This window comes from Rattus norvegicus, chromosome 2 (assembly GCF_036323735.1).
Source record: "Rattus norvegicus strain BN/NHsdMcwi chromosome 2, GRCr8, whole genome shotgun sequence".
Classification (NCBI taxonomy): domain Eukaryota; kingdom Metazoa; phylum Chordata; class Mammalia; order Rodentia; family Muridae; genus Rattus; species Rattus norvegicus.
Window position 1 is genome coordinate 4,705,595 of NC_086020.1, and position 22,939 is coordinate 4,728,533.

At 42.6% G+C, this 22,939-nt stretch overlaps 1 non-coding gene and 1 pseudogene across 1 annotated transcript; one reads left to right on the forward strand and one right to left on the reverse strand.

Annotated features, from left to right (window-relative positions):
• The first annotated feature begins 15,980 nt into the window (after positions 1 to 15,980).
• Positions 15,981 to 16,427, forward strand: LOC134485708 (ubiquitin-conjugating enzyme E2 variant 1-like; annotated as a pseudogene).
• A 6,011-nt stretch (positions 16,428 to 22,438) lies between these two features.
• Positions 22,439 to 22,591, reverse strand: LOC120101382 (5.8S ribosomal RNA). The gene has a single exon (XR_005501731.1). It is a non-coding gene; the product is annotated as a 5.8S ribosomal RNA (ribosomal RNA).
• Between the last annotated feature and the right edge of the window lie 348 nt (positions 22,592 to 22,939).

Genomic DNA, 22,939 nt, shown 5'->3' on the forward strand with positions numbered 1-22,939 from the left:
TTTATTGCAATACAATGATACTTTCTCCATGTTACTTGATAAACCCTAATTTTTTTCTATTTTTGTGAGTGTAGTGTTTTTATTATCCACTGTTATTTGTAGAAATTTAGTGTTTACTTAGTGTGCATTCCTTTTGGTATACGTGACTGTAGAAACTAGAGGTTGCCATCCAAAGTCTTCTTCATTTCTTTCCTACCTCATTTGTTATTTATCTATTTAAAGTTTTACTTCTTTAATTAAAAAATAAAATTACAGAAAATACATTTTGGTTATATTTTTCTTCTCATTGAAATCTACACAAATACTCCAAACCTATCTACAAATTCATGTTTATGCTTTTTCTAGAACTCTATCTTTCCCTTTCTTAAGAATATAAAGCTGAAAATCAACTCAAAATAAAGACAAAAGTAATAAGACATAATAATACCCAAATAAACAAAATAAGACAAGGTATACACAGAGACACACAAAGAATTGTAGAGTCAACAATGTGCTGCCCAACACTCCAGGGCATGATTTTTTTTTCCTTTCTTGTGAGTGAAGTTGGTATACCATGATATTCCTTTGGAGAAAATTGGTTTTCACTTTGTCAGCAAGTTTCAATCACCAACAGCTTCTTGCCTGTGTATATGTTTCCTTCTCAGTGCTAGCATTTTAATCTGGTTTGAGCTTGCGCAGAACTTGTGCAGGCTGTCAGAATTCCTATGACTTCATATGGGTATCTGTATGATTGTGTTTTGAAAATACGGTTTCTTTGAATTCATCCCCTACCTCTGGCTCTTTCATTCTTTCTGCCTCCTCTTCCATACAGATGCCTGATATTTTAGGTAAGGGGTATGATAAAAAAATCTCACTTATGATAGAGAGCTCAAAATTCCATCACTATCCGAACTCTATATTAGTTCCCTTCAACTGAAAGAAAGCTTCTCTTACGAAGGCAGAACATGGCACTGATCTACACCTATAACAACAGTTCATTAGCAGGAGCCATTTATTTTATTGCTATGTTCCTTTAGAATAATAAAATTATTGCTTTTTTCTAAATGTATATGAAAATACACATACACACAAACCCACTCATATATGTACATATATATATATACATGTATTCATATACATATATATATTCTCAGGTTTGTGGCTACTTTATCAGTGTCAGATATGAATTCTGTCTCACAGAGTGGGGCGCAAATACAATGTAAAAGAAAAGAGGTTGTTTATTCACACATTTATACCACTATTAAGTGAGTACATTTTTTAACCAACTGACTGTTATAGATTATAGGACTTATATCTAAATATTTTTTCCCTTCCAGCATCATAAACACTAGCCAATAGAATGAAACATTTATCTGGACTCTGGCTCTACTTCTCCATGTTTGACATTGTATGTTATCCTCAGCACTATACATTTATGATCATGTTATAGAGAGTAAATAATACCCAGAAGAATGGCCTGTGATGGGAGGGGTGATCTATCGTATCGTCTTTCATCAATGATTTAACAATATGCAAGGCATTCCTGGGCAAACGTTTTACATGGTGACATATGGTATCTATTTAGAACTTAATCTTTGATGACTCCATCTATCTTCCTTTCATATAATGTGTGTGTGTGTGTGTGTGTGTGTGTGTGTGTGTGTGTGTGTGTGTGTATGTGTGTGTAGCTTAGGAAGGTTCTACAGTGGTAGTGTCCCAAATGTATATTGAAGTGGTGTTTATAGTTACTTGTCTGTCACAGTAGTCCCTATAATAGCCTACAACCTCATCCCTGTCCCCCTTGAATCCTCTTATTAAGGTTCCTCTTTATCTCCTTTAAATATCTTCTTCTTGAGATAAGTTTTCATAACAGAAGCTGTATCTTGAAAATTGGTTAAACTGACTATTCCTAGCACACAAGAGCTATTTCTGCTTAACTTCCTTATTTTCTCACTGGTAGAATTAGAAATTTTTTAGTGGTACTCCTTTTTACATTGCATACTGCTTGACTACTTTCTTTTGTCAACTTGAAACAAACTAGGGTAATTTGGGAAGAGGAATCTTCAACTGAAAAAAAAAATGTGCCCCGTGCCAACTTTGGCAGGGTCTTCTTTCTTGTCAGGTTTTCATAAGGCAGAGAAACGAAAGAGCATCGGGAGAGGATACGACTTTTCCTTACAAGATACAGGGATAAGACTTTGTCTTATGACATATTTAGGGTTGCAGTGTAATAATAAAAAACTTTACTTATCTGATGCTAAATTACCTTGCTACTCTAGCTGAACTGCCTAGAAACTGCAAGTTTCTGGCACTTAACACCTCTTCCTAAAACAGCAAAGGATTAAGTAAGTAGACTTTGTGCTATCTCAGCAGGAACTGCACAGATAGAACTTTCCACCAGCTAGTCGAAAGTTACAGGAAAAGGGGGGTACTTTAAGAAGTGATTATAATATTTATTACTAAGTTATAAAACATTTCTTATGAAAGCTATCTAAGGGGAAAAGCAGAAAGATCCTGAATGGGAAAAGAGAAAAATTCCCTTTTGCATCTTTTTGTCTTCAGTACTTATACAACGTTCAGAATACATGATCACATGTTAAAAAGTTCATCACACGTTCACACATAAAAGCAAATCATAAATGACATAGAAGTTTACAACTGAGAGTGTTTACATGCATAGCCATTAGGAGTAATTATCTAGTTAAACATCTACCACCTGTCACATCTTCACAGGTTCATAGAGAGTTGAAAACCATAACTAAGCTATTAGTGAAGTTTTGTATAGATTAACCCAGACGATATTTTATCTTCTTTTACCTATAATAAATTGTTAGTTCCCTTTACATGACCTTAGTTAATTGTTTTGACAATCTCTTGGAATGTGTTCTGAGTAATAGAAAGTATGGTTACTGTCTAAGAATTAATTACTTGGTGACACTTGGGAGACTCACAGAATTCTCATTGCAGTTTTGACTATCAGAAAGGGATCTACTAGCAGTACTACTATTAAGAGATCTTAATAATCACTGATATTTCAGTAATTCTTGTAGGATCATCCTTAAGAATGAAGAAGTCATCTATTTGTCTATATAGCATCACTGCAAGAGAGTACATCTTCATAGATCTGCAGCTATCTGCTCAAAAGGGGTGGGCTAGTACCTAATGATTGCTATTTATGTTTAATAATAACAAGAAACATATATTAATATCAGGAATCTTTCCTAAATGAATTCTCTTGGGCTTCGCCTATAAAGCAAAACTGTTGCAGATTATAATCTGAAGCATACCTCCTACTATGGCTTCTGACAAAAATGTTCCCAAAAGACTGGTTCCTGGGCCTTTTCCTTGTAAAGAATGAGTATTGGGGTTAGGCATATTGTGGGGCCTCTTGTTTTGGTTTATAGAAGATAGCAGGCTGAGAATGCCATGGATACCAAACAATTAAGCAGTGTTTCTTCGTGCAGCTTTGTTTTCTATCTTTAAGTTTCTGCGTTCACTTTCCCTTATGATTATCTAATCTTAAGACAAAGTGTTTCTGTATTAAGTTGTAATTGGTTATGATGTTTTATCCTAGTAATAGAAATCAAGCTCCAGCCCATGGTTTCTGGTGCTCAAACTCAGGTCTTGATGTAGTGTGGCAAGCCCTTTGTTGACTAAACCATCTTTTCAGCATCAACCCTTAATATTTCTAAAAGATAGTATTTTCAGTGTAAACAAAGTGCAGTTTTCCATAAGGATATATCATAGGTCTGAAATTTTAATTAAAGGAACCTGGATATAACAAAACAACACACACTTTAGCAAAATCTCTCCTGGTCAACTGCCATTACACTGAGTGTGCATCTGTGAATTTGCAAGACAGAACAGTTGTCAAGGAGGTGTGGTATAGTGATTAGCATGCCAAACAAATTAGAAAAGGAAGGAGCAAAATGCTTGACTGGTTTGTTAGCTAAAATTAATTTGCATGGGGATTTTGTACAGGACACACACTGTCTTTACCTGTGAAAACTGAATAGACAGAGCTGTGATATAAATATGTGTGTGTGTCTCAAATATCTTGAGTGTGTGTGTGTGTGTGTGTCTGTCTCAAATATCTTGAGTCACAGCTCCTCCTCCACATGTCTTGTACATTAGATGAATTGTTCATTATTATTTTTCTGGCAAGGAAGAAAGAAAAAACTTAGTGTGGGAGCACACAGCTGTATTTCCAGCATTCGAGAAGCAGGGACGCAAAGAACAGAAATTCAAGGTCATTTTCAATTACACAGTAAAATTAAAACCAACATAATGTTCAAGAAATGCTGCCTCAACAATTTAAAGCTAGAAAATGTTGTACTTTAGGAAGTGGATGGAGGCTGGAGATAAACTTCAGAACAATGCATCCCTAGCATGTACAAGGCACTGATATACATTCTTCTATAGCTTAACCAGATATAATGACTTGAACTGTTCATCCCAGGACTCAGGATAAGATTTTATCATACATAAGGAGTTTGAGGCTTGCCTTACCCTAGATCTTCTAAGAAAGGGCAAGTGTGTGTCTGTGTGTGTGTGTGTGTGTGTGTGTGTGTGTGTGTGTGTGTGTGTGAGAGAGAGAGAGAGAGAGAGAGAGAGAGAGAGAGAGAGAGAGAGCGCAAGAAGAGGAGGAGGGGAGGAGGGAGGCAGAGGAGGAGTAAGAATGAAGAAGAAGGAGGAGGAGTAGGAGGAGAAGAAGAAGAAGAGGAAGAGGAAGAGATAGAAGAAGAAGGAGGAGGAGGAGGAGGAGAAGAGGAAGAAGGAGAAGGAGAAGAGGAAGAAGGAGAAGGAGAAGAGGAAGAAGGAGAAGGAGAAGAAGAGGAAAAGTCATGTGGAGTTTCATAGAATATGTATTCTCTTAGGTTTTAGATAAGCAACTGTTTTCAGTAGAGGCATTCTTTTCAGTTATATTTTTTTTTTTTATTTTTTTTTATTTTTTTTTTATTTTTTTATTTTTTTTATTTTTATTTTTTATTAACTTGAGTATTTCTTATATACATTTCGAGTGTTATTCCCTTTCCCGGTTTCCGGGCAAACATCCCCCTCCCCCCTCCCCTTCCTTATGGGTGTTCCCCTCCCAACCCTCCCCCCATTGCCGCCCTCCCCCCATAGACTAGTTCACTGGGGGTTCAGTCTTAGCAGGACCAAGGGCTTCCCCTTCCACTGGTGCTCTTACTAGGATATTCATTGCTACCTATGGGGTCAGAGTCCAGGGTCAGTCCATGTATAGTCTTTAGGTAGTGGCTTAGTCCCTGGAAGCTCTGGTTGCTTGGCATTGTTGTACTTTTAGGGTCTCGAGCCCCTTCAAGCTCTTCCAGTTCTTTCTCTGATTCCTTCAATAGGGGACCTATTCTCAGTTCAGTGGTTTGCTGCTGGCATTCGCCTCTATATTTGCTGTATTCTGGCTGTGTCTCTCAGGAGCGATCTACATCCGGCTCCTGTTGGTCTGCACTTCTTTGCTTCATCCATCTTGTCTAATTGGGTGGCTGTATATGTATGGGCCACATGTGGGGCAGGCTCTGAATGGGTGTTCCTTCAGTCTCTGTTTTAATCTTTGCCTCTCCCTTCCCTGCCAAGGGTATTCTCTTTCCTCATTTAAAGAAGGAGTGAAGCATTCACATTTTGATCATCCGTCTTGAGTTTCGTTTGTTCTAGGGATCTAGGGTAATTCAAGTATTTGGGCTAATAGCCACTTATCAATGAGTGCATACCATGTATGTCTTTCTGTGATTGGGTTAGCTCACTCAGGATGATATTTTCCAGTTCCAACCATTTGCCTACGAATTTCATAAACTCGTTGTTTTTGATAGCTGAGTAATATTCCATTGTGTAGATGTACCACATTTTCTGTATCCATTCCTCTGTTGAAGGGCATCTGGGTTCTTTCCATTTTCTGGCTATTATAAATAAGGCTGTGATGAACATAGTGGAGCACGTGTCTCTTTTATATGTTGAGGCATCTTTTGGGTATATGCCCAAGAGAGGTATAGCTGGATCCTCAGGCAGTTCAATGTCCAATTTTCTGAGGAACCTCCAGACTGATTTCCAGAATGGTTTTACCAGTCTGCAATCCCACCAACAATGGAGGAGTGTTCCTCTTTCTCCACATCCTCGCCAGCATCTGCTGTCACCTGAGTTTTTGATCTTAGCCAATCGCACTGGGGTGAGGTGAAATCTCAGGGTTGTTTTGATTTGCATTTCCCTTATGACTAAAGATGTTGAACATTTCTTTAGGTGTTTCTCAGCCATTCGGCATTCCTCAGCTGTGAATTCTTTGTTTAGCTCTGAACCCCATTTTTTAATAGGGTTATTTGTTTCCCTGCGGTCTAACTTCTTGAGTTCTTTGTATATTTTGGAAATAAGGCCTCTATCTGTTGTAGGATTGGTAAAGATCTTTTCCCAATCTGTTGGTTGCCGTTTTGTCCTAACCACAGTGTCCTTTGCCTTACAGAAGCTTTGCAGTTTTATGAGATCCCATTTGTCGATTCTTGATCTTAGAGCATAAGCCATTGGTGTTTTGTTCAGGAAATTTTTTCCAGTGCCCATGTGTTCCAGATGCTTCCCTAGTTTTTCTTCTATTAGTTTGAGTGTGTCTGGTTTGATGTGGAGGTCCTTGATCCACTTGGACTTAAGCTTTGTACAGGGTGATAAGGATGGATCGATCTGCATTCTTCTACATGTTGCCCTCCAGTTGAACCAGCACCATTTGCTGAAAATGCTATCTTTTTTCCATTGGATGGTTTTGGCTCCTTTGTCAAAAATCAAGTGACCATAGGTGTGTGGGTTCATTTCTGGGTCTTCAATTCTATTCCATTGGTCTATCTGTCTGTCTCTGTACCAATACCATGCAGTTTTTATCACTATTGCTCTGTAATACTGCTTGAGTTCAGGGATAGTGATTCCCCCTGAAGTCCTTTTATTGTTGAGGATAGCTTTAGCTATCCTGGGTTTTTTGTTATTCCAGATGAATTTGCAAATTGTTCTGTCTAACTCTTTGAAGAATTGGATTGGTATTTTGATGGGGATTGCATTGAATCTGTAGATTGCTTTTGGTAAAATGGCCATTTTTACCATATTAATCCTGCCAATCCATGAGCATGGGAGATCTTTCCATCTTCTGAGGTCTTCTTCAATTTCTTTCCTCAGTGTCTTGAAGTTCTTATTGTACAGATCTTTTACTTGCTTGGTTAAAGTCACACCGAGGTACTTTATATTATTTGGGTCTATTATGAAGGGTGTCGTTTCCCTAATTTCTTTCTCGGCTTGTTTCTCTTTTGTATAGAGGAAGGCAACTGATTTATTTGAGTTAATTTTATACCCAGCCACTTTGCTGAAGTTGTTTATCAGCTTTAGTAGTTCTCTGGTGGAACTTTTGGGATCACTTAAATATACTATCATGTCATCTGCAAATAGTGATATTTTGACCTCTTCTTTTCCGATCTGTATCCCTTTGATCTCCTTTTGTTGTCTGATTGCTCTGGCTAGAACTTCAAGAACTATATTGAATAAGTAGGGAGAGAGTGGGCAGCCTTGTCTAGTCCCTGATTTTAGTGGGATTGCTTCAAGTTTCTCTCCATTTAGTTTAATGTTAGCAACTGGTTTGCTGTATATGGCTTTTACTATGTTTAGGTATGGGCCTTGAATTCCTATTCTTTCCAGGACTTTTATCATGAAGGGGTGTTGAATTTTGTCAAATGCTTTCTCGGGATCTAATGAAATGATCATGTGGTTCTGTTCTTTCAGTTTGTTTATATAATGGATCACGTTGATGGTTTTCCGTATATTAAACCATCCCTGCATGCCTGGGATGAAGCCTACTTGATCATGGTGGATGATTGTTTTGATGTGCTCTTGAATTCGGTTTGCCAGAATTTTATTGAGTATTTTTGCGTCGATATTCATAAGGGAAATTGGTCTGAAGTTCTCTTTCTTTGTTGTGTCTTTGTGTGGTTTAGGTATAAGAGTAATTGTGGCTTCATAGAAGGAATTCGGTAGGGCTCCATCTGTTTCAATTTTGTGGAATAGTTTGGATAATATTGGTATGAGGTCTTCTATGAAGGTTTGATAGAATTCTGCACTAAACCCGTCTGGACCTGGGCTCTTTTTGGTTGGGAGACCTTTAATGACTGCTTCTATTTCCTTAGGAGTTATGGGGTTGTTTAACTGGTTTATCTGTTCCTGATTTAACTTCGATACCTGGTATCTGTCTAGGAAATTGTCCATTTCCTGAAGATTTTCAAATTTTGTTGAATATAGGTTTTTATAGTAAGATCTGATGATTTTTTGAATTTCCTCCGAATCTGTAGTTATGTCTCCCTTTTCATTTCTGATTTTGTTAATTTGGACACACTCTCTGTGTCCTCTCGTTAGTCTGGCTAAGGGTTTATCTATCTTGTTGATTTTCTCAAAGAACCAACTTTTGGTTCTGTTGATTCTTTCTATGGTCCTTTTTGTTTCTACTTGGTTGATTTCAGCTCTGAGTTTGATTATTTCCTGCCTTCTACTCCTCCTGGGTGTATTTGCTTCTTTTTGTTCTAGAGCTTTTAGGTGTGCTGTCAAGCTGCTGACATATGCTCTTTCCTGTTTCTTTCTGCAGGCACTCAGCGCTATGAGTTTTCCTCTTAGCACAGCTTTCATTGTGTCCCATAAGTTTGAGTATGTTGTATCTTCATTTTCATTAAATTCTAAAAAGTTTTTAATTTCTTTCTTTATTTCTTCCTTGACCAGGTTATCATTGAGTAGAGCATTGTTCAATTTCCACGTATATGTGGGCATTCTTCCCTTATTGTTATTGAAGACCAGTTTTAGGCCGTGGTGGTCCGATAGCACGCATGGGATTATTTCTATCTTTCTGTACCTGTTGAGGCCCGTTTTTTGACCAATTATATGGTCAATTTTGGAGAAAGTACCATGAGGAGCTGAGAAGAAGGTATATCCTTTTGCTTTAGGATAGAATGTTCTATAAATATCCGTTAAGTCCATTTGGCTCATGACTTCTCTTAGTCTGTCTACATCACTGTTTAATTTCTGTTTCCATGATCTGTCCATTGATGAGAGTGGGGTGTTGAAATCTCCCACTATTATTGTGTGAGGTGCAATGTGTGTTTTGAGCTTTAGTAAGGTTTCTTTTACATATGTAGGTGCCCTTGTATTTGGGGCATAGATATTTAGGATTGAGAATTCATCTTGGTGGATTTTTCCTTTGATGAATATGAAGTGTCCTTCCTTATCTTTTTTGATGACTTTTAGTTGAAAATTGATTTTATTTGATATTAGAATGGCTACTCCAGCTTGCTTCTTCTGACCATTTGCTTGGAAAGTTGTTTTCCAGCCTTTCACTCTGAGGTAGTGTCTGTCTTTGTCTCTGAGGTGTGTTTCCTGTAGGCAGCAGAATGCAGGGTCCTCGTTGCGTATCCAGTTTGTTAATCTATGTCTTTTTATTGGGGAGTTGAGGCCATTGATATTGAGAGATATTAAGGAATAGTGATTATTGCTTCCCGTTATATTCATATTTGATGTGAGGTTATGTTTGTGTGCTTTCATTCTCTTTGTTTTGTTGCCAAGACGATTAGTTTCTTGCTTCTTCTAGGGTATAGCTTGCCTCCTTATGTTGGGCTTTACCATTTATTATCCTTTGTAGTGCTGGATTTGTAGAAAGATATTGTGTAAATTTGGTTTTGTCATGGAATATCTTGGTTTCTCCATCAATGTTAATTGAGAGTTTTGCTGGATACAGTAATCTGGGCTGGCATTTGTGTTCTCTTAGGGTCTGTATAACATCAGTCCAGGATCTTCTGGCCTTCATAGTTTCTGGCGAGAAGTCTGGTGTGATTCTGATAGGTCTCCCTTTATATGTTACTTGACCTTTTTCCCTTACTGCTTTTAATATTCTTTCTTTATTTTGTGCGTTTGGTGTTTTGACAATTATGTGACGGGAGGTGTTTCTTTTCTGGTCCAATCTATTTGGAGTTCTGTAGGCTTCCTGTATGTCTATGGGTATCTCTTTTTTTAGGTTAGGGAAGTTTTCTTCTATGATTTTGTTGAAGATATTTACTGGTCCTTTGAGCTGGGAGTCTTCACTCTCTTCTATACCTATTATCCTTAGGTTTGATCTTCTCATTGAGTCCTGGATTTCCTGTATGTTTTGGACCAGTAGCTTTTTCCGCTTTACATTATCTTTGACAGTTGAGTCAATGATTTCTATGGAATCTTCTGCTCCTGAGATTCTCTCTTCCATCTCTTGTATTCTGTTGGTGAAGCTTGTATCTACAGCTCCTTGTCTCTTCTTTTGGTTTTCTATATCCAGGGTTGTTTCCATGTGTTCTTTCTTGATTGCTTCTATTTCCATTTTTAATTCCTTCAACTGTTTGATTGTGTTTTCCTGGAATTCTTTCAGGGATTTTTGCGATTCCTCTCTGTAGGCTTTTACTTGTTTATTAATGTTTTCCTGTGCTTCCCTAAGTGTGTTCAGGTCTTTCCTGAAGTCCTCCAGCATCATGATCAAATATGATTTTGAAACTAGATCTTGCTTTTCTGGTGTGTTTGGATATTCCATGTTTGTTTTGGTGGGAGAATTGGGCTCCGATGATGACATGTAGTCTTGGTTTCTGTTGCTTGGGTTCCTGCGCTTGCCTCTCGCCATCAGATTATCTCTAGTGTTACTTTGTTCTGCTATTTCTGACAGTGGCTAGACTGTCCTATAAGCCTGTGTGTCAGGAGTGCTGTAGACCTGTTTTCCTCTCTTTCAGTCAGTTATGGGGACAGAGTGTTCTGCTTTCGGGCGTGTAGTTTTTCCTCTCTACAGGTCTTCAGCTGTTCCTGTGGGCCTGTGTCTTGAGTTCACCAGGCAGCTTTCTTGCAGCAGAAAATTTGGTCTTACCTGTGGTCCCGAGGCTCAGGTTTGCTCGTGGGGTGCTGTCCAGGGGCTCTCTGCAGCAGCAGCAACCAGGAAGACCTGTGCCGCCCCTTCCGGGAGCTTCAGTGCACCAGGGTTCCAGATGGTCTTTGGCTTTTTCCTCTGGCGTCCGAGATGTGTGTGCAGGGAGCAGTCTCTTCTGGTTTCCCAGGCCTGTCTGCCTCTCTGAAGGTTTAGCTCTCCCTCCCACGGGATTTGGGTGCAGAGAACTGTTTATCCGTTCTGTTTCCTTCAGGGTCCGGCAGTGTCTCTGGCAGGGGTCCTGCCGCTCCTGGGCCCTCCCCCACGGGAGCCCAGAGGCCTTATACAGTTTCCTCTTGGGCCAGGGATGTGGGCAGGGGTGAGCAGTGTTGGTGGTCTCTCTGCTCTGCAGCCTCAGGAGTGCCCACCTGACCAGGCGGTTGGGTCTCTCTCTCACCGGGTCTGGGAGCAGAGAGCTGCTGCGGGCCGGGATCCGCGGGTGTGGGACTTCCGGTAAACACAGAACGTGCCCGGTTCTAGAGAAATTCTGCTTCCGTGTGTCCCAAGCTCACCAGGCAGCTTTCTTGCAGCAGAAAATTTGGTCTTACCTGTGGTCCCGAGGCTCAAGTTCGCTCGTGGGGTGCTGCCCAGGGGCTCTCTGCAGCGGCAGCAACCAGGAAGACCTGTGCCGCCCCTTCCGGGAGCTTCAGTGCACCAGGGTTCCAGATGGTCTTTGGCTTTTTCCTCTGGCGTCCGAGATGTGTGTGCAGGGAGCTGTCTCTTCTGGTTTCCCAGGCCTGTCTGCCTCTCTGAAGGTTTAGCTCTCCCTCCCACGGGATTTGGGTGCAGAGAACTGTTTATCCGTTCTGTTTCCTTCAGGGTCCGGCAGTGTCTCTGGCAGGGGTCCTGCCGCTCCTGGGCCCTCCCCCACGGGAGCCCAGAGGCCTTATACAGTTTCCTCTTGGGCCAGGGATGTGGGCAGGGGTGAGCAGTGTTGGTGGTCTCTTCCGCTCTGCAGCCTCAGGAGTGCCCACCTGACCAGGCGGTTGGGTCTCTCTCTCACCGGGTCTGGGAGCAGAGAGCTGCTGCGGGCCGGGATCCGCGGGTGTGGGACTTCCGGTAAACACAGAACGTGCCCGGTTCTAGAGAAATTCTGCTTCCGTGTGTCCCAAGCTCACCAGGCAGCTTTCTTGCAGCAGAAAATTTGGTCTTACCTGTGGTCCCGAGGCTCAAGTTCGCTCGTGGGGTGCTGCCCAGGGGCTCTCTGCAGCGGCGGCAACCAGGCTCAGTTATATTTTGAATACTAATTGATAACAGAATTGCTGAGAAAGAACAGCATCAAGAAGAGAGTCCAAATAACAATTGCTATCATGTATGGTTATTAGTCTGACATAGTTCCCACTACGACTATTGCATGATCAATTTAATTTTATCCTCACAGTGAACAGAGGAGGAATGTTACATCTCTAAGAATATGTAGATTTTCACAGTGTTATATCTTTTAGACATCCATAGATGAAAAACAGGTCTGTCAGAAACCAACTATGTTGATCACCATGTTACCTTGCAGCATTAGCTAGATAGAGTCTGCTTTGCTGAGTTTGAGTCTTATCCTTTTAGATATCATTTCCAGTTCTTTCTATACTGAAATGGCCAGTGAATGCAGCAATATTTCAAATCACTGCTTCAGTTAGATCAGGTATCTGGAATTAGTCAGATGTATCAAGAGAAAAGAGACAACATTGATTGCTGACACTGCAGTGCATCGGGAGGAAATCCTCAGTCTGACAGAGATCAGTCATTTCAACTACTTGTACCCAGAGTTTTGAACTAGCAAAATTTCTGCCCTTTTAGTTTATTTTTCACAGGACACCTTTGTAAACATGTCAGTTAGAGAAATGCGTGTTGGCTGCTTAAGCCTTAGCTGTGTCGATACAGTATGTCTAAACTTTTATTTCTGCTTGAACTTACTATTTCCAGAAGCCCAAATCATGTCATGATACAAAAGAGAGAAATGAATTAACAATTTGAAGTAACATTTTAAATCAGTTGGAAACATTCTAAATTATGTTTATCAAAACACATTGATTTCTGTTTAGGAGGAGACATTTGAAATTATGAAAAGTAAAGAGCAATGGCCACATTCTAAAAGCTCTTAGTCGACATGGGGTAGGTTTTATTATCAGACCTTAGAAATTCCAAATCCTGACTGTAAATATAATTTACCAAGTTTACAGAGAGTGAAAACAGCAATCTTCAGAATTACTCAGAAGTGATGATAAGAGATAACCTAGTGAGGGAAAGAATTTGATGCAGAAAGAAGAGAATTCAAATTTCTGTGCCCGCACTTTAAAACAGTCATGGTTTTATACAGCTATAACCCCAGTGCCATGATGACAGGGAAAGAATTTCTGGAGCTTGTGCACAGCAAGATAGCATCAGTGTAAGTGAAAGGCTTTGAATTGAGAAAATTGTGTAGAAAGTTACTTTGTCTGTCTTCTGCTTGAACACATAGGCATGAAGACATTGACACACAGACAGACACACACACACACACAGACACGCACACGCACACCATATCACACACATTAATTCTTGGTGGTCATGTACTGAGGAATATTAAATTAAAAATTTATAACCTTGAACTCATGAAAATGTCCACTTGACCTTTATAATTGCCATTGATCATGAATACTATTTTGTGAACCATGAATCCACATATGTATAATAAATCAGTTGTCAGAATAAAGAAAGGGCATGACATATTAATATTAGAAAATTTAAAAAACATTAGTTTATTATTTTTTTGGTGTGTGTGTGTGTATGTGTGTGTGTGTCTGTGTGGTGTGTGTGTGCTGCATGTGTGTGTGTTCACGCAGGTCTTCTGATTCCACAGCATGTTTATAGGCCAGATGGCCAATTTCTGTAATGGGTCATTATCTATGGATTCCTATGTTTAAAGTGAGGGTGTTGAGCTTGTTCTGCAAGTCCTTTTCCCTCTTGCTGGCCCAACATAATTGTCAAAATTTAAATGAATTTCTTATAAGCAATTGATGAAGGTTATTTACTCATCATGAAGTTAGAAGTTCATATTGAAGCTCAGCAAGGCTCTGGAGTGACAATTCCATTTTATGTCAGCATAGGAGACTTGGATATCATTTGATAAGGGCTTATGACTAGTTGTATTAATGTTCAGAGAATGACCAAATTGTTTGATCCTTGAAGAAGCTACCATTAAATTGGAAGACAAAGAACAAGAGCCAAATAACTCCAGTAGCTACTGAGATGCAGTCACTTACTGAGCTGAGTCTGAGCAAACATCAAAGAAACAGTGAGGTGTACTGTAGCCTAAGTAACGATACAAGCAAAAGCACTAAAATTCCTTGAATGAGGCATATAGGTATGGGAAAAGCACTTCAACCTGGGATTTCACTTGACTTAGGCTGCATAAAAATCTACCTTCCAGAAATATACCTAACAATGAAGTTGCTCACCTCATCTCACCTGCATGAAGCTGTATACGTATCAAACAATGGACTAAGACTCCCTGCACATAACATTGTTTATAAACTTCTCTTTCATGATCAACTTCCATTCAAAAGTATTCAAGAGCATATCCACATACTGGAGGGAGAAATCTGTTTCAACTGGCCTGAGACAGTTTAGAATATATACTCAGTAAGTCGTATTGAATCCTCTGGAACAACTTTCAAGGGAAACATCCTGTTTAATGTCATATACCTAGTGATAATGAATATGCATTTGATTAAATCAAATGCATCATGGAAACTGATGTTCACAGTTAATTAAGTCTTGCCTAATCAAAAAAAGTCAATCAGAACAGAAATATCCACACTGAACTCTGAGTAAACAATTCCTCCTTCTCGGGAGGTCCACAAATTAAAGCTACACTGAATAACAGTGTTTCTCACTTTGCTTTTGAATAAAGTTTCCTTGTCACCTTGCTCTCTGTGACTTCTTGTAATAAGATGAAAACATCCTGGAAACACCTCACCTAGACAGTAACCTCTGATAAAACTGATAAGCATCTTCTTCAAATAATGACACGAATTATGGAAGCTCCAAAAGAATTCTCCTGTTACTTTCTTGTAAGAACTTCTAAGAATGACACAAGCCATGTCTCATGCCTATGTAATGAAATCAGAAGTTATAAAAAAATTCATCCTAGTGTTGTTTTTTGTACCAATTTCAACTTTAAGAAATTAAGTACAATCACACTGGAATTCCTTTTTTCTCAGAAGTTTTGATAATGTCACCTACAGTTAAGCAAGAGGAGAATCCTCAATGAATTTCTCTAAAATACATTTGCATGATAGATAAAATATTAACTCTAGAATGAGAATATTGCAAAAATGCTTGTTTCTGTGTTACTGCATTGGAAATGCAATTTATACCCTTTTGTCATTTTCAAAATGCAGATGTTAATAGTACATATATTAGATTATGTGGACTATTAATAATAATAAAAGTTTCTAACAATAATTGAAGAACAGAGCCAGTACTCTGAGAAAATAATGCTTCTGTCACCTTTAATGTATATAGTTTTTACTATAGGTACACAATGATTTCTACATATGAAAATCTAAATGCTCTACAGCTCATGCTTTCTGGTTTCAAGAACTGAAAACTTCAGTAATAGCTTTTAACTTCAAAATCAAAATGAAAACAAAATGCATGAACAGAAAGAACAGAAGGAAAATAAAAGAAGGGAAGGAAGAAAGCATGGAAGGAAGGAATGAAGGAAGGAAGAAAGGAAGGAAGGAAGGAAGGAAGGAAGGAAGGAAGGAAGGGAACAAGGAAGAAACAGGTAGAGATTTGGTAAGTTGCTCATTTGACAGGCTACATGCCAGTATGGAAGACAGCCTTGGCTGAGTTCCAAAACTGTACAAGATCAGGCATGATTGTTCGATCTATAATTTATTGATGAATATCAGACATTCAAAGTCATCACTGGATATATAGTGAGCTTCAGGCAAGTCTGGGGTTTATGAGACCCTGTGGAAAAAGAGAGAGAGAGAGAGGGAAGGAGCTAGGGACCTAGGGGTAGAGGAAGAAAGGAAGGACTGACTTCGAGCGATAGCGACGCAAGATGGCAGCCATCACAGGCTTGGGAGTAAAAGTCCTTCGAGATTTCCGACTGTTGGAAGAGCTGGAAGAAGGCCAGAAAGGAGTACGCGAAAGCACAGTTAGCTAGGGTCTGGAGGACGATGAGGACATGACACTCACAAGATGGACAAGCATGATAATTGGACCTCTACAAACAATTTATGAAAACCGAATATACAGCCTTAAGATAGAGTGTGGGCCACTCTAGTATCCAGAAGCATCCCAGTCTGTGAGATGTGTAACAAGAGTCAATATGAATGGCGTGAGCAGTTCCAGTGGAGTGGTGGATCCACAAGCCATGGCAGTGCTGGCAAAGTGACAGAATTGCCACAGCATCAAAGTCATCCTGCAGGAACTGAAGCGCTTGATGATGTCAAAAGAGAACATGAAGCTGCCACAGCCACGAGAAGGACAGAGTTACAGCCATTAGTCGCCAAGGCCCGGGCCTCCCTTCCCCATCCAACCCAAGTCTTCATTTTCCACAGTAGTGGATTTTCTAGATCCATCTATAGACCTCAAAGTACTGGAGAGGAAGCCCCACTTAAACTTCATCCTGAGACACTGCTCTGATACTAACTTCTTGTCCATTTGAAATACCTAAGTTGTGCTGGGTAACATCATCTGTCGAGTATAACCACTGTCTGCCTAGTTGAACTTATGGGATCAATAAGGTGTGTTGAAATCGGTTTCCTTTGGGAGCGGTGGGCACTGCTAACGCAACTATGGACAGACACGTCTCACACAATCACCTGCTGCTGGCACTTGGCCTGGGTATGCCTTTGCCTGCCCCGCCCTCTGCCACAGCTGTGTGGTGGCCCATAGAATAGATGGGGAGGTTTCAGGTAGCAGCCGTGGGACTGACCACCACTAGGCTTGGGGTGCTCTGGCTGTACCCATGCTTTCTTAAGTCTAAGTGATTGCCCCATCCAAGTCATGGTCCCCACTCCTCCACTCCCACCCTTGGTCAAAGCTTAGATTGTAACCTCCCCTCCCCTGAAATTGGCCACGGGTGAGGAATTCAGAGTTTTCAGTCTCCCCATCTTTATCAAGGGGTGCTGCTTTCCCCTCCTCAAGTCCCTTGTTGCCCATCACCACCCAACACTTGCTGTGGCCAGAAGCCATCAGATGAGGTTGAAAAAGCCTGGCCTCCCTTCCTTAGCTCTGGACCACACTTGTTCACCTGCCACCAGCATGGGAAGGGAGCTCTGGGTCCGCGGCCCTGCCACCACCATCAGCTCTTGAGGTTTGAGCTCAGGTCTAGAGGTGAACAGAGCAGCCACAGGGCGACTCATATTGGCCACCGCTCAGGGTCCTTGGATATATGCCTAGAGAAAGGCCATGTGTAGAGTCCTCAGTGCACATGGTTCTGAGTTGGTTCCTTTTCCCATAATTGCTTTGTTTTTACAAGTTGAAGAGGTTTGAACAGGGCTCTCAGTCACCCTGATCACCCATCAGGTCTGGAGTGGAGTCTGACAGCTTGAGCATGAGGCCCTGACTCTGCAAACTCGGGTTTCAGTGTTGCTCCTCAGACCGTGTGGAGGGACCCAGAGGATCTCTGTGTCACCACGTTCACAGATCGTTTGCAGATAGGTAGGCCTGGCTCCTGGCTCATTGACAAGCTCCCCACTCTGTTCAGGACCACTAAATGTTGAAATGTGGATGCATACTGAAATAATGGCAGTTCGAGGTGTTACAAAGGGAAAAAAAAAAAAGGACTGAGCAAATGAAACACTGGTGATCCTTTCTTAGTCCATTCAAGTCTCATTAAGGTCCAAATTTTTCAAACTAGCCATATGTACAGCAAAATTCAAAAAGACAATGTAACCACATGGCAGTCACCTGGGGAGGGAATTTGCTTGCAGTGGTAGAATGTAAATGAGCTGAGTTGATATTACAAGAATAACTCAAATCCTTAACTGATTGATTTGAAGTATCTTTTCCCACATATGAGCTTACTTTAATGAGAGATATGGTGGACATGTCAACCTTTAATGAAGTACAATTTTTTAAGCCTTCTCTATTCCTATTTTCAGCCATGGTGACTTCATGCAGGATTTTCTGATAGTATATATCAGTATGATATCATCTTCTAAAATCAATAGGAAATACAGTCCAAATTGTTGAATCCCAATTAATTAAAGATGAATATTTACACAAAATTATTTGTATCAAATTCGACAAAGTTGTTTTCGCGAATAAGGAAGGCACACAGAAATAAACCCTTAACAAAAATTAAAATCAGGACCCATAGAAAAGGTTCATTTGTTTTCCTTGGTCTCTATTAGAGAACCTAAGTTCAGTGTCCAGTACTTGGTGGTCATTACTACTTGTCAATCGAGCTCTGGAAATTGGATACCCTCTCCTACATTTTGCAAGTACCTGTACTCATTTGTGCACACATGTACAGATGCATGAAGCAAATATTTAAAACCGCTTTTAAATATGAAAAACTAAAAAATGTCAAAAAGAAAATGAAGGACAAAGAACAATGATTGGAATATAAGTCATGTTAATACTGTACATATCTATAAAAAAGTCATTTAACATAACCTTGAAACAGCATAATTCAGATAGTTAAAATGCAGTCCCACACTCCTACCCAGTATTTAATATCAAATTATTCTCTATAATTATCCAAATCAATATTCAAATCAATAATTTCTTTTTTTTTATTAACTTGAGTATTTCTTATATACATTTCAAGTGTTATTCCCTTTCCCGGTATCCGGGCAAACATCCCCCTCCCCCCTCCCCTTCCTTATGGGTGTTCACCTCCCAACCCTCCCCCCATTGCCGCCCTCCCCCCATAGTCTGGTTCACTGGGGGTGCAGTCTTAGCAGGACCCAGGGCTTCCCCTTCCACTGGTGCTCTTACTAGGATATTCATTGCTACCTATGGGGTCAGAGTCCAGGGTCAGTCCATGTATAGTATTTAGGTAGTGGCTTAGTCCCTGGAAGCTCTGGTTGCTTGGCATTGTTGTACTTTTGGGGTCTCGAGCCCCTTCAAGCTCTTCCAGTTCTTTCTCTGATTCCTTCAACGGGGGACCTATTCTCAGTTCAGTGGTTTGCTGCTGGCATTCGCCTCTGTATTGCTGTATTCTGGCTGTGTCTCTCAGGAGCGATCTACATCCGGCTCCTGTCGGTCTGCACTTCTTTGCTTCATCCATCTTGTGTAATTGGGTGGCTGTATATGTATGGGCCACATGTGGGGCAGGCTCTGAATGGGTGTTCCTTCAGTCTCTGTTTTAATCTTTGCCTCTCCCTTCCCTGCCAAGGGTATTCTTTTTCCTCATTTAAAGAAGGAGTGAAGCATTCACATTTTGATCATCTGTCTTGAGTTTCGTTGGTTCTAGGGATCTAGGGTAATTCAAGCATTTGGGCTAATAGCAACTTATCAATGAGTGCATACCATGTATGTCTTTCTGTGACTGGGTTAGCTCACTCAGGATGATATTTTCCAGGTTCCAACCATTTACCTATGAATTTCATAAACTCGTTGTTTTTGATACCTGAGTAATATTCCATTGTGTAGATGTACCACATTTTCTGTATCCATTCCTCTATTTATTTATTTTCATTTATATGAGTACAGTAAAGCCTTTTTCATATACACACGGCAGTAGAGTACACGGGATATCCCTTTGCAGAGGGTTGTGAGCCACTATATGGTTTCTGTGGAATGAAACTCAGGACCTCTGGAAGAGCAGAGCAGTGAGTGCTCTTAACCTCAGAGCCATCTCTCCAGCCCTTCACAAGCTTTATTTAACTAAACATTAAACATGAATCAGAAATGCCAAATCTTGCAAATATGGTCCAGATTCAGCATTACTTAGAAATCCAGAGCTGGCAGGGCGATGCTAGGATTTGAGAGTGAGCAAAGGGAGTCTTCCTCTTTCCCTGAGGGTGTGCTATCAATTCCATTACCATTTCCAAACAGCTGGGTGTGAGTCTAACTAAGGTTTTCTTCAGTCATTTGCCATGAGCCAGAGCACTGAAAGGATAGCGAGGGATCAAACATTCACACTGAAATCATCACTCACTGATATCAGGCAGAAAACTTGACCCCCCCCTAAAGAGGCACCGACTGGCTCAGCACTGAAGCAAAGCATGCTAGGGCAGCTGCAGTATTTCCCTGACAGAGCTTCAGTGCCATGCATATTCTCCAGCCCCACCCCACCCCCTCTTAGCTAGCTCCTGTCCACCCCTCCCCCTTCCCCCACATACAGGGAGTAGGCCTCCTGTGTGTGTGTGTGGTGGTGGTGGCGGGGGGGGGGGAGGGGGGGGTTGGGGTGGGAGATGGAAATATCTCTTGAGAGAGAGTTGAGCGTTCGGGTCTCCCAAACAAATAAATAACTGGAAACTTCATTTATTTCCTTTATTTCATTGAGCATACAGTGGAAGAGGGAAAAGGAACAGGGAAACTAGGCCAACTGGTAGAGCTCCTTCCATTTTGTTTCAAAAAGGAAAAGTCAAAGAAACAACACTGCCTGGTTTTCGTGAAAGGAACAAAATGGTAAAAGTTGAAACATCGGCTCGCCACTTAATACTTTGGCTTTTAATAAAAGTGCCAACAGATCTACCTCCTATTTGGTAAAAAAGAGAATAAAAACCCACAAAAACATTCTGTCAGCCAACTTCCCTTTAAACCTCTGTTAAACAGGAAGACTGGTTTTTGTAAACATCATTTTAAATATTTAAATATGTATTTGTGTGTGTGTGTCTCTGTGTGTGTGAGTGCCTGTGTGTGTGTGTGTGTGTGTGTGTGTGTGTCTGTCTGTCTGTCTGTCTGTCTGTCAGTGTCTTCTGTATGGAGAGGATGTGCTGTAATACTCGGGGCGGGGTGGTCCAGGGCCCATGGGTGTTGCCACACCGCCTCCCAAGTCACCTTCCCCGCAGTGCCTTCCCAGCATGGCCTTCCCAGAGGTCCCATAGCTGGTTTTGGCGCACCACCACAGTGGAAGGACGCCCAGTGTGGCCAGTCACCGACACGGGGGGGGGGGGGAAGCATTACCCACTAACCCTACCCCAGGTCCCACCTAGGCGCCCACACCGCACCCCGCGCCCGCCCCGGGAGCGCACGCTGACCCCCCCCCCCCTGCATTGGGAGGAGCGGGGAAGGCGACAGCTGGACGCGTGGAGGGGGAAGAAAGTCGCGCAGGTGGAGAGGTCGGGAGGAAAGGGGAGCGGGAAAGATCCACTGGGTTCACTGGCCCAGCCGAACATGTGCAGCCGGGTTGAATCCTCTGGCGGACTGCACTGACCCCACCAGATAACCTCTTAACGATTTCACGCCCTCTTGAACTCTCTCTTCAAAGTTCTTTTCAACTTTTCCTTACTGTACTTGTTGGCTATCAGTCTCCTGCCAGTATTTAGCCTTAAATGGAGTTTACCACCCTCTTTGGGCTGCATTCCCAGGCAACCCGACTCTGGGAAGACCCGCGCCCGGCGCTCCTGGGTCCGCTACCGGACTCACACCATCCACAAGCTGGGTCTCGATCCGAAGGACTTGGGCCCCCCACCAGCGGCGCCGGGGAGTGGGTCTTCCATATGCCACATTTCCCGCGCCACGGCACGCGGCAGGGATTCAGCGATGGGCTCTTCCTTGTTCACTCACCATTACTCAGGGAATCCTGGTTACTTTCTCTTCCTCCGCTGACTAATATGCTTAAATTCAGCGGGTCGTCACGTCTGATCTGAGGTCACTGTCGAGAGGGGAAGGAGGAAAGGAAGGCGCATGTGCTGCCTCGGGCGGATGGACAGAGAGGAGAGAGAGAGGGTGCCGGGGTCCCAGGCCAGGGCCTGCGACCTCTCTACCCCGGCCAGCTCCCACATCCCGGGGGCAAGTCGCGTCAGCGCATGGACGCCACGGTGTCCCTCTGGCTGGAGCCCGAGCGGTCGGCCCCCGGCAGAGGGAGGGGGGAGGAGAGGTACCTGAGACAGGCCCCCGCGGGTGAGGTATGGCCCCCACCCCATCCGACGCTTGCAGGTTACTCTCTCTGCATGCACTGGTGGGTGCACAGTGGTGGTGGATGCACCGAACCCATGGGAAGGGCCTTCCCTCCCACCAGATCGGAGTCACGATGACCGACCCCGGAGACGCAGCCCCTCTGGCGCCCAGGCACCCGACCGGCCCATGCCGACGCGTCCACATGGTGGGGAGAGCAGGCGAGGACGGGAGCGGGAGCGGCGGGGCAAGCAGGAAGGAGCCACAAGGAGGTTGGCCGGCGCGCGGTGCCAGTGGATGGGGAGGATGAGGCCCGCTCAGACCAACCAGGCGTGGACGAACGCTGGACACTGCCCATGTCTGTTCTTCGGGAGATGGACAGCCAAGGGGAGAGGCCCTGTGAGCAGAGTCCAAGCCGCGCGATGCGCCCATCCCCCAACCCTCCCCCCGTCCCGCAGCGGCAGCGAAACCGCAAGAGGGCGGCAATTGATCCTCAAGTGATTCTCAGACAGGTGTAGTCCAGGGAGGAACCCGGGGCCGCAAGTGCGTCCGAAGTGTCCATGATCAATGTGTCCTGCAATTCACATTAATTCTCGCAGCTAGCTGCATTCTTCATCGACACACGAGCCAAGTGATCCACCGCTAAGAGTTGTATGGCTATGTGGGGTGTGAGCGGACTTGTATGGGTGCTAACACTGGCACAAGCTCCCCCGCCCGCCCCTGCTGCACCGGAAGAGAGGGGCCAATGGCAAGGCGGTTCCACCTCAGGCCGGCCAACTGGAAACTAAAGGATACATGTGAAAAGAAAAAAATGACAGGGTCGGGATCAGAAAGACAGGAAACAAGGGACATGGGACTCCGCTAACCCAGCGCCCGGCGGCGTTGGGCAAGGGAGGTGCTGGAGGCGGCAGGGGAGGCAGAGGAGGGTGCACGAAGGTGTGGATGGAGGCAGAGGAGGGAGGGAGAGAGAGAGAATGGAGGAGATCCCTCAATGGACCA